Here is a 20,628-nt window from a genome sequence, read left to right on the forward strand (position 1 = left end):
CTCATCCATCACGAATGTGCAGAGGTGAGGGCCGTGTGGCAACGGGGTCACTCCCCTGAGGTCCTGCCCTGTGCTGCTGGCACTGAGCAGTGTCCCCAGTTGCCGTCGCACGGATGCCGGTGACAGCACACTCAGCCCTGGTGATACCGTGAGGAGCCATGAACTGCCCGCTGTGATTCCAGCGCTGCTGTGGGCTGAGCTGCCACCAGCTCTCCTCAGCACCGTATCTCGGCTCTGGCACAGGCACAGGAGCCGACAGAGCACAGAAAACTGACAGATCCCTCCAATCCCACCCGGTAATTTATAGGAACTTAAGTGAACTCAAACCGGAGAGAAATCACTGCCAGCTGACATTAATACACCTGCAGCACACACGCACAACACAGCAGATCAGCACACGGCATAAACACCTTTAAAACTTGGATCCAAGCGATGTTCTTGTGTCCATGTGCCTGTGCAAATACCAAAGCTGATCCCTACATGTGTGCTGGCTTACATAAATGCAGATCCTACATACAATCTGCATTTCCACCACTTATAAACCACCCACAGCACCACGCTATAAGAAACTGCGTGTCTGATCTGGAATGAAATATCTCAGTCTTACCTCTATGCTAGAAAAGGGATGGAGAGGGGCCAGCCCTTGTAAAATTAGGGTGTTACAGGGTACATGTGGCCCTGCATCCTTTCTAACAAAAGTACAACTGCTCAAAAAGGCTCCTCTGTGAATGGCCAAGGTCCAAGGAAGGATAACTTGACAGCCTACACTTCACAGGGCAGTTCTGAATGAAAATTCCTGAGCTAGATCTGATGACCTAGTTCAGGTAAGGCAATTACTTATTCCATGCCATGCCCATATTAATTTCATCTTGCTTATCAGCAGGATTAATCAACATGGCCAAATGTTGCATCAGGACAGTTATGTTGCTTTTCATACCTCACACAACACCTAAATAGACTTAGCCTGCTACAGAGGTGAAGAATGTCACATGGTAGGTGCATATAATGTATACAATTTACTGTAATTTTTAAACCAGTTTTAATAAGTTGCTTGATATGGCATGAACACATGATGCCACCATCCCCAAAACATGTACATATGCATATGCAACATTAAAAATACATGATTTCCATAATAATTCCATATGGAATAATGCCAGCTACTTGAATTATTTCACTAACAGCTCAGTATATGTCTGTGAGTAGTTTTTTCCCTTCTACCACATTAATAAAACCTCGATTATATATACTTTTTTTGGTAAAAATACATTTACCAAGCATTATTTTTACACACAAGCATATTTACTAGCCTTCATATACAAGTGCACATGTAATGGACTTGGAAGTCCTGCCTTTCATTTTCTTAATATTTAAAAATATTACAATTAAGCATCTGTAACAATTTTCAAAACAAAATGATACTAGAAAGAAACCCAGGTCATTTCATATTATTTCACCCTGTGTTGTATTTCCTATGTCATTCTTGGTTTCCTTTTTGTGCCTGTTTCCTAAAGGCCTCATGGAAAATTATTTTAAGCATACCAGAGGCATGGCACATGCAATTAGATCTTGGCAGAGGGTAAAATAAAGTAGATACTGTGTTCTTTCTATCTAACTTGTTAACAGGAGGAAATGCTGCTAGGAAGGCAAACAGAGCCTGAATTCTAGCAAATCCTGGAGAACTCTTGGCATTCTCTGGGGTTCACTAGTTCAGCTACAGTTTGACAGCTCCCATTCGTTGTTTCTCTCTCATCCATTCAGTACAGAGCACTTGATTCTTCCCCCTTTTTTCCATCCTATATAAAATCTGGAAAGAACCTGGAAGCACAGTCCTCTGCCTGAATTTATTTCTGTCACGTGTTCTGTTATGGCTCAGTGAATTTTGAGAGAAGAATGACTGATTTAAGGACTGTTCTACAGTTCTTCCAGAGCAGGATAACCTCTGCATTCCCTTCAGTCCTTTCCCTGCCTTTCCTTAGAAGTGCAGGACCACTGCTGCTGCTGAGGATTCCTTTGCAGGTGATACCTTCCAAATCCTCTGCCAGCTACACATTTGAAAAGCATTTGCAGATACAATTCATGGTCTAGACAGCACAGTACAGAACGAGCTACAAATACCCATGTAGACACTGCAGCAGAAGCAGTACCTGCTAAATTTGGCATCACTTGAGATCATACAAATTTAGAATTGTGAGTTGAAATCAGTGTTGTTTCCCATCGCTCTGCAAGGATTCATAATGCTTTCCATGACATTTGTCTTGTTTCTTAAAGAAGATGGTTATCTAAAGGTGATGGTTATCTAAAGATGGATATTTTGACCCAAATCAATATGACAGCACCTCAGCTCTGCCTGAAGCCAACAAGCTCATGAAAGCTTCCAGGTTTCCAGCAGGTGCAGAGAGCTTTACATTCTCCATTTTTAAGAAAGGAAATCAATTCATTTTGCTGCTGCAAAGTTGCTGTTTGTTATTAGAGTGGAACCCCTTGGAGTGGTACCTGGGAAAGAAACACAACAAAATGGGGCAGTTTTGGCCTTGTTGAGATTCCATTCACATAATGGAAGTGTATATTCCTACATTTGGCCTATTATTTTTTTTTTCCACTGTAATATATTAAGAAGGAGCAGCCAACACATCAGGCAGCAGCATTAAAACAGTTCCTGTAATGCTTACTAATTGAAGTAAATGGGAATTTGGCCTGAGAGAGGACTGCAGGATGCTTTCCTTCAAATTGCAATAACATTAAGTCATCCCTACTGCTGCAAAGCAGATTCACAGCAGAGTTACTGGTCATAATGTGAATTGTCTCTTGCTGTACACAAACACATATGTTTTGTAGCTCCGTTTTCAAACAAGATTAATAGTTTAGAGTGGAGCTAAACTCAGCATGGAAGAGCACAACATAAAATGCCAGTTGTTGAGCCAAAACACATGAATGCTGACCTGCAATAGGATGTCTTTCAGTGAACATAGACGAAGTGAGAATATTCTGTTTAATTGTGCCAAATTATGTCATGATTTTTGCAGACTGGCTAATTGCCTAATGGGGCTTGTGTTGAGACCACCAAACTCACTGCTCTCATCACCCTGGCTGATTTCAAATACAAGTCTTCGTGAGTGACAAATGGGGGCATTGTTTCTTCCTCCCACAGTACTATTTTATTCCTCTGAAATTACAGTTATTAAAATGTTTCAGCCAGTTGAAATCTACTAAGGCATATTAAAATGCTGCAAAAGTGCTGTATCAAAGTGAAAGGTTTTAAATCTGCAGTTCTGTCATAGGATAATGCAGTTTAAATATAGTAACTGTTTTTTGCAGTCAGCTTGCTCTTTGAATTCATGGTATTATGTCAAGGGGTTTTTTTCCCTCTCTCCCCCTTTAAGAAGCTTATAGCTTAAACAGCAAAATGCAAAAAAATACTGAGATGAAACAGTTATACAAACTCAGCAGAGGAATAAATGATAAAACATGAGTTTGAATGTTGATAATTAAGATAATCTGAGTTTATTCTGAATAATTTTTATTCCTTGGCAATGTGTGTTCCTGTGTCAGCAGCAGGTAGAATTTGACTTCCACAGAGACTGAGAGACTGTGATCACAAAGGATGGTGTTGCTGCTGGGAGATTTCTAGAACTGGATCTCTGTTCCTGCACAAAGCAGCTCCTTGCTGCCTTGGAAGTGTAAAGAGGCAGCGAGACAGAGTCTGATCTCAGTGACAGTAACTATGAGAGATCACAGTTTGGCTTGGTAGATTTCTTATTTTATTTCTATATCCTATTCATGGTCATTTGGTTCATCTCCAAAGACTCCATTGGAGTATTTGCCACAATAATCTCCATTTACCTGCTTGGAAAAATCTGTGCATCTCATGCTGGTGTCAGTAGATTTAGGTGTATGGGAGAGAGAAACATTTTATGAGAACCAACATCCATCATACATATCTGAAAAAATAATTTCTCCTGATTTTGATGGTGAGTCAGTTCCCTGGAAAAGAAATCAGCTGGACTGTTATTTTAAAAAATGCACAGCAACTTTAGAAATAAAGCACTGGTTGGTGCCCACATGATTTGAATTCTTATCTCATCCTGACCTGATTTTTCCATCTAATTACGGTCTAATTCTGATTAATTTGGCAGCTTGCTGCCATTTTCTTTTTCTTGTGTAAATATTCCTTGTGGGCTCTGGATCTAAGTTTTGTTGTCTGTAGATGGGGCTGAGAGCTTGTAGGGGGCTGCATGGCCAAGCACAGTGTTTAGAAAATGGTAGTTTGTTGTTTATGGGGTGTTACAGAATTGTCCTGTATTTTCTGTCTCTAACAAGGTGAGGGGTGTCATAGCTGTGATCATCTACTTACCTGCAGAACTTCATACTGAGAGTGCACTTAATAGTGCCATAGAAAGCTGAATTACTTTAGTGCTGGTCATGGGCCACCAATTCCTGAGCCAAGGAGTTACTCAGGCTTAGTAAAGTAAGACTCTGGTTTAAGTGAACCATCTGAATTACTTGGTTTTAAAAATTCTTTCATTTTTAAATCTCTTTACCTTCTCAGAGGCATTAATCAAGGCGTTTGTACAACAATAAATATTTCCCCTTTTTCAGAGTTCTTGCACGGTGCCATGAACAGTTCCACCATGGCACAGAGTTCTGCCATTCCATGTATTTCCTGGATCACAAGGAAAAGTCACACTCTCTCTGACTTCTCAAGACTGAAAGGAAGACATGCAGGATGACTCCATGTAGGTGACTAGCAATAATGTAAGACTGAACAGCTTTTCTTACTCATGGAGATGACTCCATTTTCAGGCATTGTTTGGGACTAATGGCACATGACTACCACTTTTCTAAGATGTGTGACACTTTGTGATATGACACCAGCTGAAGTTTCTGTGTTTCTGATGGAGGATTTCCTCCAAACTCATAGGTAGTTATTAGTAATACAGTGAAGTAGCACACTTCAATTTTCAGACACTGATAAAATTCTTGTATGCTGTCAAACAAGCTCCTTTATTGGTTATGGAGTATATTAAATAGAAATTCCAAAATTCTATTTCATGTAAAATTCTTTTGAGGTAATTTTTTTTCTCTGTGTCATGAAATAAGACAAAATGAGGGATTGAAACCAAAGGATCTTTTTGGTTTACCAGTTAAAGTCTTCTAGTCTGAACCCTCAGAAATCTGTGTAACCCACAATCCACATGGGTTTTGTTTTCTAAAAGGCAATATTTTTGTGGTAAGATTAGTGAGTACAATTACAGTATGTCTGTCACCTTCCTCTACCTTTCTAAGGTTTTCACAAATGCTTCCTAACATGGGCTATTCAGGAGAAAAAAAAACCTGCTGGACTGCCTTCATTCTCTATTAATGTGACTCTAACCAAACCTGAACATGTTTTCCTTTAGTGGAATAAATGTTATATTGATCTCCTATGTTTCCATTTCCTCACCTCATTTCTACCACTTAATACAATCTATCTAGGTATTTCACAGAAATGACAGGTTTTCGAAGGGGTTTAAGCTCCCAAATTACCTGTGGTAGGTTTTGGTCACTCACAGAACTGAAATTTTTACAGTTTATCTGTGAGAACTCAATGCTTCCAATATAAGACATCTGCTTTTTTCTGCATAGATTTATTATATGTCAATGGTGTTGCATGTGAACTCAAATTATCCTGACCTACAATTCTTGTTCTATTTCAAGGTTTTGGGTTTCTTAAAGATTGTTTAACTCCTGGGTGGTTTTTTTTCCCCCAGTTCTGTTAGAAAAAGAAAACCTCCCCTGAGTCATATTTTAAAAATACTGTTAAGCTCTTAAAGCTGCTTCTGCTCCCATGTCACAAAGCATTATTGAAAATATATTCATTTTTACCACCTACAATTGCTCAGATGGAGAACTTAAAGAATTTCTTTTCTACTCCCATGTTGAAACTCTGTCAGCAGCATTCTTATTCCTAGAAGTGAGCCACGGTGATTTTCCTGCTCTGTGCAGGTTAGGCTTTTTGTCAGAACAATGCTAGTGAGCTGATTTGATATTAATAACATTAACAAACATTATCATTATTAACAATAATAATAGCAGTGTTGATAATCTGTTTACTGTTGCTTGATTAATTATTTGCATTTGCAGCAAGGGTCTCGAGCATTTTATAAACCTTAAAAAAATGGAAATTATGTTATAAAATATCCCTGAGAGAGCAGGAATGTCATCCCCATTTCACAAAAACGGGAGCTGAGGTTCAAAGTCACAGTCACACAGTCTATGGCAGAACTAGAAATAGAAATGGTCTCCTGGCTCCCAGTCCTCTTTCTTCTCCTGTCACCCTAAATAGTTTCTAGTGTGGTTTTGTAAGACATTTATCACATGATTTTCAAAAATCATGTCCTATTTGTTAAGGAAAAGTAAAAAGTAATTTTAAAAATATAAAAAGTGATAAAAAAGAGACTAACTAATTTTTGCATGAGGTTGCTGAAACGATTTTAGCTGTTTTATGAGCAATGCCATCCAAGTTTCATGAGTTAATCCTGACCATAAGTACACTTAAAATAGATATCTTTGCCTCCAGCTAATCAACAGGCTTACTGCCTAAATAATTTATGTATAACCAACTAGTGGAAACTAGATCTTCTGTGATTTCCCTAGACACATATTCTGCATGTATCATGTATATCCTTGCCTATTTCTGATATTCATTTGAAATTCAGTTGGGACATTTCAGAACACTTTTGTGCTCCAGCTGTATAGCTCTAAGAAAAAGCCAGCTGGAGACATAATGCAGGATCTTTGAACTGGGCAAAATAATGCTTAGAATCCAAGTGCATAGTAGATGAAGATTCTGACTTTTTTCTTAACCAACAATGGATTAGAGTTTTAAGAAATACAGTCCTAATTCTAACACTGGCTCGTGTGGGTAAGCACTTTGTGTCTCTGCCCTACTAATGGCATTTAGTAACAAGATTCAGTTACAATATAGTAATAAATAAATATAAATTTATAAAGGTAAATATGAGATATTGGAGGATGATTAAATAAAATGAAAAATTAAATAATCTAATTTTCTTGCTGGAAATGTGAAGAACATGCAGCACCACACTGTGATTTTTGGACACATTTGTATAATGTTGCCTTCAATGGAGCAGTGAAAAGAAGCTTGGATTGAAAGAGAAAGCAAAAGCATTATCAAACACTATCCTGCTGTATTTTTACTGTAAATTCAAGAATTGATAGCTGAAATGGAAGGTACAGTACAAACTGTCTATCTGGGGTTCATAGCTTTTATCCAGAATTTTTAACTGGAAAATATATTCTGTCTCTTGTGGATAGCAACTGCTAAAAGACAATTCTTGTCCCGTCTGCTCTGTGTGCCAGGAATGCTGTGCACTGTTTACTGTTCTTGTTGGGACTTGCTGCAAAATTAGGGCCACGTTGTAGCTGCAGTCAGCCATGCAGGAATGGGAGGAGGAGCACCAGGTACTCCAGGAATAATTGAGGTGTGGCAGCCAGAAATTTTGCAGCACTGAAAGAACACAAAGAGCATTCTTGCTACTCCACTACTGGCTGGTGCTGCCTTCACCTGGGGAGTTTGTGGCAGCACTGAACTGGAACAACACTTGTGGAGCTCTGTAGCCGTGCAAAGAGGGGCAGTTGTTCCAAACCACATCATTTTACATGCACCTCTGCCTCCCCTGTGCAAAAATGCACTTTTCTTCTCACAGTGAGCAATGCCACTGTGTTCCTCTGTCCGTGTTGCTTTTTGGACAGAGTTAATTTTCCTGCCAGTATCTGCTGTAGAGTGGTGTGAGTGAGGGGCTGTGTGGTGTTTAGCTGCCTGTTGGGTTAAACCACCTCCTATTCCTGTCTTTGCATATTCCATCTCTGCACACTTGAAATTCCTTCAGGCCTGAGCCTCGAGGCACTGTGTTGAGTTCATGTACCATTCCCAAATGTGAACTTGATTACCTTGCAGATACAAGAGTCTGCTCATTTCAAATGTCACAGAAAAAGGCTAAGAAGAAAGACAAATTAAAATCTCATTGAGAATGGTAAAGATGTGAATTGTTTCTGGCCTGTGTTCGTGCAGCACCTGTTCATGACAACTGGGGGAAAGGATAAGTGGATTTGTTAATTCATATTTGCTGTGCAGAATTCCCTGGTGCTCTGCAAAGCTGGGAGATCTCCACTGATTAAACTGCCCTTTAAAGGCGAGCATCACTTTGAAAAACAAAATGTCCAATCACTGAGCTGTGGCAATCTAGCAGGTGTTCTTCAAAGCCTGGGGATGCTCATCTTCCATAAGAAAACTTAGAACATCCAGTATTCTGATATGTTGAGACAATTTTGGGTGGTTTTGTGATACCTGCTTAGGCCTCAAAATACTGGAATTGGGGGCATTTTATAGCCATTTTATGCTGGATGTGATGTGCTGCAGCCATGAACAACTTCTGTTGCTTTTCTGTTTCTTTTTGTACACACATTTTGGCTGATGGGAAAGAGATGTCTTTCCATGTGGCATGGGATGTATGCAGCTCATCTCAACTCCTACTAAATGTGGTGTCCAATTTTTTTTTTATCAAACCCCTAATCTCCTATCCATTAACAATTTTTGCTTGAAAAACTGTGGTTGCCACTGGAAACCATGACTTGCCAGTTAATGCTTTTGTTTGATCCTGGCTGACACAAGACTGGGTTTTGTTGCTCTTTCTGTACATTTTGATTTCTTCTGAATCATCCCAACAAGAGGCCTGAAAGCCATTATACACCAAAGCAGTACCAGTAGTTTATTTTTTTTACTGTTTTGGCTCAAAGAAGCATCAATTCAATTATTTTGATTAGGAAAGAGGCTCAGTTAAACTCATTCTCACTTCAATTCGGTGAAAGGACATTCTCCTTCTCCTAAGTGCAATGCAGAATTTGAAGGGGGTTTTGGGTTGTTTGGGGTTTTTAGTGTTTTTTTTTGGTTGGTTGGTTTTTTTGAGGAAGAGTATATAAAAATCTTAGGCTATAAATTCACCATGACAGTGAAAATATGTGTCAGATTTTGGATGGGTTGGCTTTGTGTCAGTCACACTCTGTACACTGGACCATGTGTTGTTGGCTTCATGAACCTTTTTTACTTTATGCTGCCATGATCTTTATATGTCTGTCCTCTCACATGCTGAATAAATGCCATGTAGGACATTCTGTCCCATCTGTTACAAGTGCTATTATATGTCTGGATACATATTGGATTAGTATTGATGAGAGATCCCAGGTATTTTATACAAAATATGTATTAAGGAGGATGTACAGAAAGTACAGGTATGAAAACAGACCTCTTTTGGAAATAGCTGCGTTAAAGCAGTCAGTTCAAGCATCTTTAGGAAGATAATTTTCTTATTTCACAAATGTTTGGGAGAGGTTTGACATTTTTTTTAGTAATTGTTTATTCTTTGAGGTGTAAACCAGCTGTTCTGGCTTTCACATGACTAACTATGCAAGGATCTGAGAGAAAATTTCCTAATAAATACTTCGAGAAAATTCTAGAAGAAGCTGTTCCAGACATAGAAATGTCTCAATGTCAGCTCCTCCCAGACCAAAAAGTACGATGCAAGACAGGCAAGACCAGAATCTCCCTTTTCTGAAGGCGTAGACTTTCCACATTTAGCTCTGGAGTTTCACGGCCTTCCACCTGCCACTGGGCAGAGTGGTGACCATTTGTTGGCTTGCAGGGCAGTATCATTTCAGAAAGAAATTCCACTTGAAATGGAGAAAGTGACCATTTTTGTGAGGAGTAGATTCAGTTACTTACATGACAGCTGCTTGCAGAAGTAAGCCAAGCACTTAAGAGAATGATTTTAAAGAAGCAGAAATTCTCAACAAACCACTCAGCCTTCTTTTATCTGAATTCACACAGAAACAACAAATAATTGAGGCCAAAATACATGTCGTGCTGAGTTTGCATTAGCTGGAAGGTTTGAAAATAATTAAGAGCAAAACTGTTAATACTCCATTGAAATAGCTGCTGCCTATCTATCCAGTCTGAAAGCCCAATCTGTTGTGTTCAATCAGCTTTCAGCTGCTACTTGCCAGCAGCCTAATTCCCCAGTCTTGTCTCTGTGCTGTGCTTGTGCATTCCACTACCTGCTAAGTTAAACCCTGCTGTCCTGGTGCTGTGTGGAGATTTCCAGTGCTATTCCAACCATCCACACTGGGTCAGAATATATCCCAAACCTGGCTCTGGGTATCCACACCAGCATGCCTGGTTCCAGTGGAGCCACATGGGGGAAAGGGGAGCAGCAGCTGTGTGGTTTAGCTCCCAGGATTAGGGCTGTGCTCATTCATACCATTCTCTGGGCATTTATGCAGTTTGGACAAGCTGTTGACCTGCAGCATTTCCACCTCTTTTTTTAAGTGATCTAATGCAGAGTAAGTTGCTCCTCCAAACTGCTGTTAACCACGGCCACACTGAGGTTGATAACATTATCTCAGTTTTCCTCCATCTCTTGGCACTTCTGTTGCACATGCAGTACTTTGGATTTATACTGCAAGAGGATTAAAAGGAAATTAACAATTGTACTTCTTATTGTTTCACTTGTGCAAGGTTCTGTGCAAGTTGAGAGTGAGGCTACAGGGGAGTCTCTGCTTAGACCTGACAGTTCTAAAGCTGTGTGGGGAGCGTGGAAATACAGTGCAGTGAGAGGTGTTTGCAGCTGGAGAGGCATTTTAAGCCTCAAACCTGTACCACCAGTTCTTGCTGAGAAATGTGTATGAAAAATGACAAAGTTCATTGCACAGGCATTTGGAAGGAACTAAAGAGCAATCCATTGACCTTTGCAGATTAAGTAATGCATATTGTCATAAGGAAGTGCTATTTGAGCACCAAACAGCAAATGTACACACTTATCCTTCATTAACCCCTCACTGGAGGCCGTCAGGATTTCCTGATCCCAACGGGTTCTTGGCATCTGGGCTGTTTCCAGCGGGCACATCAGTTCCCTGAGCCTGTCAGAGGATGCTTCGTGCTCTCCCTGCCCTTTTTGTCCCTGAAAGTGTCCCCAGGGAGGAAAGAGGGGAGAGGGCCATGGGGTGGGTGTGCAGATGGAATAGTGAGGGCTCTGTGCTCGGCTCCTGGGTCCAACAGAGGCCTCAGTGCCTGACTCTGTGTGCCTCAGTTTTCACTGAATTAAATGGGACTCAAATGTTTGCATTATACACAGAGAAACTTCCACTTGAAGGCAGCAGCAAAGAGCAGTTTTGCTGCTTTTGCAGAACATTTATATTACAGAAAGAGGACATGAATGAAAATGAACCGTGTGTATAATTCAGAGTTTGAGTGCAATAAAAATTAAATATGTTCTTTTTTTCTTTTATAATTTGTTAGCTCATTTATTTAACTTATGGGAAAAAATATAGAAAACTTTTTTTTCCTGGAGAATTAAATACTCTGTTCAAATACAAATGAATATATCACATTCTTATATGATTTGCAAGAAGATGAATTACTGTCTCTCCTTCTCCAGCCTTTCTTCCACTTTTCCAAATCTAAAGGAAGATTAGTTTCAGATTCATGCTTTTTCTTTATGTGGCTTATTGCACACTGAAATAAATTTCCCACACTCTTGCTAACATAGTGTTTTTAAAACTATTTTTATTTAGAAATTCTTCGTACAACATTACACAGTCTCAAAAATTAAATCAGTGAAAAGGAAGAAAAATTCTGTTCATCAGTCTTAGCACTTGAACTTATAATTGTGTGTCAGATGTAGAAAAAAAATTGGAGCTCTCCAGAGCCCCTGGACAAGAGAAGTCACTTTACCAGGACATTGAGATAATTTATCTGGGTGACTCAGAAAAAATGCTAGATAAGACTGAAATTTGGAGAGGCTGAGCACGTCCAGTCTCAGCCTTTGGATTATCAAGAATAAATCCAGCAACTGGCATGTGAATATGTTAATGCTGTAGATTCTAGCATGGAAACAGGAAACTGTATTTATGAGGCAAAAATATATCAGAGATTAATTCAGTTCTATGTATAATATATACATTTTACAGATCCAAAATCTTTGCCAAAATATGCATAATTTGCAAGTACACTGAAGTTAGAAAATGCCAGAATAAAGGTTGCCTTTCCATGCATATGCCCTGAAGGAATCTTTAATTACAAAACTCTTGGCTTCTTTTCTTAGCACTGAAATTTTCTAATTTCTCTGCGTGCTTGATTTTGAAGTCCTAATATTTTCTCTTTTAAATAAAGACTTAGGGATGCATTTCCCCAGGTTTAAAAGAAAAACAACAACACTGGAAAACAACAATATTCCATCCTTCTACCACCATCAAACTGCAGCCTCTCTGTGTCATCCCAGGGCCCTCCTGAGCAGCTTTGCCCGATGCTGGTGTGGTGCTGGAGCCTGAGCAATGGTCCCGTGTCTTCTGTCATGTGACACAAAACTACAGGTGTCAGCAAGAGGACTGGAAGGTAAGGCAGCACCTGAGCAGAGTTTTAAATCAGTTACTTATTATTATTGTCATCATTTTCATTATAGTCCTGATTGTGCAACCACTACCAGCCTTGCTTGGAGCAGCCATGTGAACTTTTCATGTGCACGGTCACTTCTACCCATGCAAATGAATGTAAAACGTTGATTTCTGATTTGCTCCCATTTTAAATCTCTTTACACTCGGTTTCTGCAGCTGTGAGGGACAGCACATAGGGCTGCAGCCTGCAAATCCAGGGCTGTGTGCTGAGGAGGGTCTCACTTGAAGCTGATTGAAGCTGTTAAGTCAGAGTAGTCACACTGACAGCACAGAAGTTGATAATGATTTCTCACACATCCAGTGCACTGAATCATTATGCCTTGTTTGCCTCTTTCTGCTGTAGATTGAAGAGTTTTGATCAATAGTGGCAGCATGCAAAGCCTCATAAAATTTGTTCATTTCCTAGAATCTCTTTCTATGCTTTGGTATTTTGTATGCATAACCAAGGAGGCAATATTTCAAATCTCTCTCTCTGCACTACAGAAAAGCCCCCAAACTAGTGTTTATCTCTGCTGCACTGGAAAGGTTGTGCATTCCCAAATTCCAAATTGTCGTAGAAGAGGAGGGTTGAGAACTCAGGAGCCTGACTCCAGTGAGGTAAAAAAACATCCTACCTGTGAAGACCCAGCCAAGGTGTGAGAGGGTTAAATACTTATTTTATATTGCTTTTTTAGTTGATTAATTTAAACCAGGACTATGCACCTAGTACTGAAACTGCAAACTGAAAGTTCTCTGTGAGATCTGGAAACAGCTACAGGCTTGCTTCCATAAATAATACTGAAAGTTAAACAGTGATTTCACAAGGTCCAGGACGTAGTATAAATAAGAAAGCAGAAATATCCAGGAAATCCTTGGTTAACAAATGTTTTGTTTTAAACATTATATGCTTTTCTTAATCTCTGAAAATCATCTTCACAGTAGACACTAAACTGAGAGAAGTAAAAAGAAAAATTTTCTCTGACTTGAGCAAGATATTTTGTCACACTGAAAGAAGTGTTTGTTCTGAAGCTTTTCAGTACTAATCTGAAAGCTCACAGACCTGGTGAAAAGTAAAAAAAGCAATGAAATATTCTATTAATGACACCAAGCTTGTGTCAAAAAGTCTCAGATGTCGTATGCTGACACCAAATATCACAGCATTCAGCAACTGCAGGAGATTGGATTAGTGCAATGCTTGGAATTGAACCATCCCAAAGGGGTTTTTAGGCAGGTTGGGCCAAATTCAGCCAGGAGGAAACTGCATGAATTTGACTGGATTTATACCCAGAGAAATTTGGTCTTTTCTGTTGTGGCCAAAATGTAATGCTCAGGTTAAAACTGGGCATCTGTACAAAAATTATGACTCCTGGTTTTAAAGAAATAATATAAAATGTCATCTAGGTATTTCAGGTAAGCACAGGTACTACTTCAGATCAGCGATCCTGCTGTTTTCATTTTGGACTTCTAGTCCAAACTGGGTTGCTGAAAAGTGAAAAAGAGGGAAATGAGAGAAGTTCTGTGAAAATTTTTCCACTTACAGTGTACACCACTTGCTGTTTCTATGTCCCCATTGTCCTCAGGCCACCCCATTCTAGATTCAGGACCTGTTTCAGTCACAAGTGTTCCTGTTCTGTCTAAAGCATCATCTCTGTCTGGTATTTATTACATAGTCCAGTGGACTGAACGACCTGTGAGCGGGACAGATGCCAGAGGAAAACAAGCACAGGCTGGGGGCAGCCAAAAACCTGCTGACATTGAATCATTGAGAAGCTCTGAGGGGTTTTGTCCTGGTTTGGTTTGTTTGCTTTTTTCTATCTATGTGGTTTTTGAAAACCACAAACTCTGCTCTGGAAAATACATATTTTGGCTTTGTACAGGTTTCTAAATTCTGTTCAGCCCACTCAGCAGTATATTAACTTCTGCCATATGATTTGTTTTTTTCTCTTACAGTCTCCATGGGAAAAAGGTGTTGGAACTGTAGTTCTTATTGTGTGATGTTTAGGTTTATTATTTCTATGTTTACATGTAAATGAGGGAAAGGGAGAAGTAGCCATGAGCTCCTGGGCAAGTTCAGGAAACCTGATGCTTGTATAGAGTTGATGTGAAGTGTGGCAGTGGGCAAGCATTCTGTATCAAAGGGTAGGATTTTCCTTATCCTGTCTCAGAGCAGTGGGGAGGCATTTCAGCAGCCATTACAATAATTCCTGTATCTCAGGAGGCTCAGAGTTGCTGTAGCAACCTTTTGCTAGATAGGAATTTGGCTGGTGAAGCCCCACAGGAATCTGCCCCCACTCTTGCCTAACCTCTCACATCACCGGTCTCAGCTGCCAGGGAGAAACCCCAGCTGTGAATCAGGCAGGGTGAGGGACCCCTTTCCACACGTTCCTCACACAACTTTCCCCTCATTCCTGCTTTGTGACAATTTTCCATGCAGAAGAGCTTTGCTGTGTGTACAGAGTTCTCTGCCTGAACCTGGATTGTAAAAGTGGTCATAGTAAATTTCGTGCACACAAACAAACCCTTATTCATGCACTTGCAGATGCAGAGAGTGAAGATGCAAAAGCAAGGAGTGCAGATCGGTGTGGGAAGTTTGACTGGGAGGCAGCAGGAGTTGTGGTGACACAAAAGAAGTATTATAAAGTCACCCAGGGGATCAGGCAGATGGGAACAGACTTGAGTAGGAAGGAATACAGACAAGGTCCCCAAAGCCTGTTACTTAGATTTGGATTAAAAACGAAGTGTGAAGTTGGTCAGAGCATGAGGGGATGCATCACTCCTAAACCAGTTCCTTCAGAAGTGTGAAGTATTCTCTGGAGTAATGAAAGACAGTTTTTTGGCCTTCCAGACTGCTGTACGATTGAGAATATTGGAAGGTTTTATTTATAGATAGTTTTGCCCAGTGGTTATAGGGAAAAGACAGACCATGTTTTGGATTTTTGCCTCTCATTTCAAATTCTACAGGTGATTAACATTGGTGCTGCCTTCAGTCGTAACTCTTGGAGGAGGACACGGCATAACTGTTGTTTCCCTTTTATAAATTGTTTCATGATTATTACTTTTGAATCAGGACATTTAGGGCCGGTTCCTTCCCTTGTTTCCTGTTCCTGCTCCCAGACCTGCTTCTGTAAGTCATTATTAATCTGCTTAGACAAAAATATCAATCATGGAGCAGGTACCAAAATCAGGGGTAAGGTGGATTAATGTGCTGGGCTGGAGAACTTGGTGGCTGAGGAGCCAACCCACACTCCTTTTTGGCAGCTGTGGTGCAGGGCTGCTGCCTCTCAGGAACAGAAAGCTGAGGAACAGTGCAAGGCTGTCCAGCAAGGATCACCAAAAGGAGCTGTGGAGAATTCTGGGTTCTTGCTGTACCAGAGATGCATCAGCTTAACAAAATATCCTGAGTCTGTGAGGTTAAACCAGGTTGAATCCCTAATGCTAATGCAAGACTTAACTCTTCCAGATGCTATTTTAAGTTGTACAGGCAGTCACTAAACACAACCAACAGTGAAAAATATAATTTAAAAAATGTTTGATTTGTGTATGTGATGATTCTCACGGGTTTAAAGCACAGGTAAAGCAGGGTGAATTCCAGAAAAAGAATCTGGTTTATTTGTTTTGTGGGGTTTTTTTAAAACAAATACCTTGCAGTGTGAAGCACTTTTTAATTATGCAGAGAAGGAGGAGATCCACCCTGGCAGGTTTCTTGGGCTGCAGGGAGCTGTTGGGCCTCAGACAGAAAATGGGCCCATGTATGGTTATAGTCAGAACGTGTTGCTGAGTGGCAGCGAGGAAGGCGAGTGGGCTTTGGAGAGCTGACTGATCTCTGTGCTCTAGCAGAGGAATCAAAACTGAATATGCACTGTGCCCTAGTTAGACTTATTCTACCTACCCTGAGCTGTGTGTCACTTCATGCAATTTGGGCTGCAGCCTGGGCTCTGTTTCGAGGGTGTTGTGGGTATGATTTTTACTGTATATTTTTAAAAGAGCACCCAGTTCTGAGGAATCTATTCCCAGCTAAAGCATACAAGCACAAGAAAGGTCAGAGAGAGGCATCTCTAGCTTTGGTAAATAAACAAATCTCTTCTCTGTGGCTGGGATGTTGTATTAATAGCAGTAGATTTGGTTTCGCATTGTGGAGCTCCTCCTGTTTCATTGCTATTGAAGATAAGAGAACACAAAATGTTCTGTCACCCTCCCTATGAGAAAACAAGCCAACAGGCAGAGACTATTATATTTAAAGATATTACTGAGGCAAAGACTCAGAGCACACAAACACCCAGGTTTATATTCAGTAACTACTGGATACCATCACAGGCACACCAGTAACTCAGCCCTAGTTAATGCCTTGCATGAAAGAGTTTGCAAGACAAAGTCACTGCATGAGAAAGAAACTAAAAATAAGGGTTGAGCCTTAAGCAGATGGAAAGGTTGAGCCTTAATTTTTCTCTTTTGCATTTTTCTTAGTGATTCAGTTGCAGCAAAAAAATTTAACAGGTCTCTTCTGCTTCTTAACCTGTGCACCCACCAGGCTGCTGCAGTCAGGTTTGCTTCAGCTGGTAACCTGGAGTTGTTCCTTCATCACAGGACACCAGCACTGAAGATTTTCTAAGCAGTTCCTCAAAGGAAGACTCCTTGGGAAATTGTAAAACCCCCTAACTTGGCAGTAAGTATGTGTAAAATAAATTAACAGAGCTGTACCCTAGAGCTTCTCTACACTAGTTCTTTTGGAAGAATTAATTCTAAAGTTTCAGATGTAGAATATTTTACTTGGGAATATGCACCTCTTGGGTGGAAGGCAGACTGCCTAGTGGGTAAGAAGTGTGATGGGAAGAAATGAAGAATTTTTCCTTAACTAGTTGGCATATATGACACAAACCATTGCTTCTCTAGCTTTGGTCACTGTTACATGAGTTAATCCATGCTCAGGGTGTACTTCTTGTCCTTAGTGGCACTGTTGCACCATTGGGCATCAGTCCAAGAAGGAGACAGTTTTCTCCTCTGCAAATAAGCATCTTCTGTTGGAGAGCAGATTGCTGGAGATAAGTAAAAATAAACACGAACCAAATCAGATAATTCTCTTCTCAACAGTAATTTTCCTTGTCCTTGAAATGTCCTCAGCTCCAGGTTTATTTGTTTCCCTGATGCTCAGGTAGAGTCTGTTCAGAGGGGAGTTATTCTGCATGCAGGAGGCGTTTGGAAAACTGCACCTCTACATAGGATTCATAAACAAACCAAATGACTCAACAGAAAGAAGTTACATGCAGTGAGATTTTTTCCTCTAGGGGTATTTTTAGAGCAAGAAAATAGAAATATTGGCAGAAGATAGACACTGAAATCACCAAAATTGTTCTCTCTCCAGTCTGACCAGTCTGGAATTTAATTTATGTGCTTGTTGTGGCCCCCTGGTAGCAGTCTACCTTTCTAGACTGTATCGTGGCAAAAACAATCTCAGCTGAGGTTAAGATGCTGCTTACATGTGTTTGTAAGTGAATATCACTTCCCATCTGCTGCACTCGTTGCATTTTACATAAAAAAGAGATTAATTATTTCTTCTAGATCAGCACATATGCAAATTCCTCTAAAAATTCAAAAGAAATTCTGGGCAGAGACAATGGGCTTCTTTGACAGCTACTGATGAGTCTTCAAGATGATTATAAATGTTCAGAGAAAGTAACATTTTTTGTAGTTAGGAATAAAAAAAAGGTAATTGTTCCATACTGTAGCTTTGAGAACAACGCCAAATTTAATTCTGCCATCACAGGAATTTTTGGCTGGGTTACATGTGAGGAAAGATTTCCATTTTGAGCATGAAATTTCTTTTAACTGTGATTTCTGATACAACATATGCCATAGAAATGAGGAAAAAATCCCTGCAGTTTGTGTGAGGGCCTTCTGATCCTCTGGAAGGATTCTGTGTGCCTTGGTGTGTTAGTGCTTGAAAGGATTTAATCCAGATGGTTTTGGAAAGGAATAATACCTTTATTTGTACCTGATACCAATAAGATTTTCAAACAGATTTAAGAGGCATAAGAGCTGTGCTGTGAATAAGGGATTCTATATAAAATTAAAATCTTTGCATGCAATATTTTTCATTTAATTACCTCATAAGCTGCTAAAAACGAAATATTTATTTTTAAGTGATATCATTGTGCAGTTTCAAGGGCACACATGACCACTACATTTATGTAATGACCACTGAAAAAATAGTGCTAGAAACAGAGTATCAATTTGAATTATCCCAAAATATCATCTTCTTGAAAGGTAACAGATATTAAACACCCAATACATGAGAATAATAGGGAAATTAATTCTTTTATAACTTCAGTATTGATCCAATTCTTTGGCTTTCTAAAAATGAATTTGTGTACAGGGTTGTGTGCAGCTGAACTTTAGGGTAGTGATTTTGACAGATTGAACCTGATATGAAGAACTTCAATCTGTTTGAACAGCATCTGAATTTCCCTTCAAGGTGTAATAAAAGGCAGCAAGCAGCCCCCAATTGCATAAGCAATAACATAATTGCTGTTCTGCTTGGCAAGGTTATCATCTGGTTCCTGATTATATGTTAATGGCAACAATTTAAGATACTTCAGGACGATGAATGTCCAACAACATTATTTTAGTATTCCATGTGCTTGAAAAATGTCTTTTCTTTCAAGAATGAATCGTGTTCCCTGAAATGCAGCTGGAGAACGAGGGCAGCTCAGGCCACCCCAGACCTCAGGAGATTGATAGTGTTGGCAGCTGAGGATCTAATTATGGATTATTTGGGTCGGACTCTTTTATCCCAGGTAGGTGTGACTTGATTGACTCAAAGGAGGTTAGTTCATTCAGAGCACAGGGGTTATACTTAGAGCAGGAGTGAATTTATTCCCCTAGAAATTGTCATCCTATTAATCTTTAGGATAGTTTAACAATTCCTATAAGCAGACATCTTGATTTTATATGGCATTTCTATGCATATCTTAATGATATTGCACAAACTGCTGGCAGTCAGGTATGTTATTATTGCATTAGTTATGTGTGTTTTTAATAAAGCTCAGGGTGAAAGCATTTACTCAGGAAAATACTATTAGGAATGTTTCCTTTACAACTCCTCTCTCTCAATTTTGCAAAGGCAGAGCCCAAACCAGACTGGCACAGTCTGCAATCCTTAAACTGACCATAAACAAGACACATGGAAATGTAGGGTTTATTACATATTTTAAATTTTCATTGCTTAAGAGATTGAAAAATATTGTCTACTTGAATTACACAATGACCCACAACTGGATTGCAGTATTTTGGTGTTTTCCACAGTTTCTTGCATAAGCATTTTTACAGTCTCCCTGTTCTTGTATTTTGTCTCATATCAATACACAAAACATGTACGTTGTGTCTGGGAGTTATTGTGGCATTAAATAAAAGTAATGAAGTCAGTGTAAATGATAAGCACTAATTAGGGCAGTCTGATTTCCTTTTGTTTGTTCCAAAAATCCTGTGGAGGAGCTCAGGAGGGATCTGTCCAAGACATTACATCAGGAAAGAGGCTCAGTCTGATTTATCCCATCGTGTAGGCGACACATTTGCAGAACTATATGTTCCACTTTAACAGATGCATACGTTCTCAGAGGGGAGGACAATGCTTGATGCAGGAAAAAGCATTCCCTGGAAAATCAAAAGCCCAGGTGATCATTCTCTATCTTGGTATTTCATTTTCTGAGACTCACACGAAGGAGAGGAGCACGACCCTGCTGCCAGAGTAACCAGAAGTTATGAGTATTAATTTCCTGCCTTCCAGCACTGATTGCCTGGTAGGCATTTCTTAAGTGATAAAATTCTGTCTTGTTTTCTGCTGTTTAACTTTGTAATCACTCAACATCCATTAGGGGAGCAGGTTTTGATGAAGGGAAGATTTCACCTTGGCTTGGGAGCTTTTTAATAAAACAGTTGTTATTTTTCTAATTTGTCTTCATACTGTCCCTGAAGCACATTGAGGACAACAGGGACTACAGACCGAGGTGCAGCTCTGCAGAAGTTGTTTTCTTTGAGGGAGAGGGTGGTTTAAGAAGCTCCAGCCCCTTGTTCTCTGTGTCTCTTGCTCCCAGCTCCTCACCTGCAGCTCTCCGCCCCTCCAGTTGTGCTCTCACAGTTGTTTTGTGG

The 20,628-nt window shown here is 39.9% G+C and overlaps 1 long non-coding RNA gene across 1 annotated transcript in view; it reads left to right on the forward strand.

Moving 5' to 3' along the window:
- Window positions 1-20,628, forward strand: part of LOC106852400 (uncharacterized) — a 79,189-nt gene that overhangs the window by 1,168 nt on the left and 57,393 nt on the right. Inside the window, exons 2-5 of the long non-coding RNA XR_015807681.1 lie at window positions 4,600-4,736; window positions 12,249-12,448; window positions 17,015-17,149; window positions 19,146-19,277. This is a non-coding gene — a long non-coding RNA (uncharacterized LOC106852400). The remainder of the gene's footprint in view (window positions 1-4,599; window positions 4,737-12,248; window positions 12,449-17,014; window positions 17,150-19,145; window positions 19,278-20,628) is intronic.

The sequence above is a fragment of the Sturnus vulgaris genome, chromosome 19 (genome assembly GCF_052056855.1).
Source record: "Sturnus vulgaris isolate bStuVul1 chromosome 19, bStuVul1.hap1, whole genome shotgun sequence".
Classification (NCBI taxonomy): Eukaryota; Metazoa; Chordata; class Aves; order Passeriformes; family Sturnidae; genus Sturnus; species Sturnus vulgaris.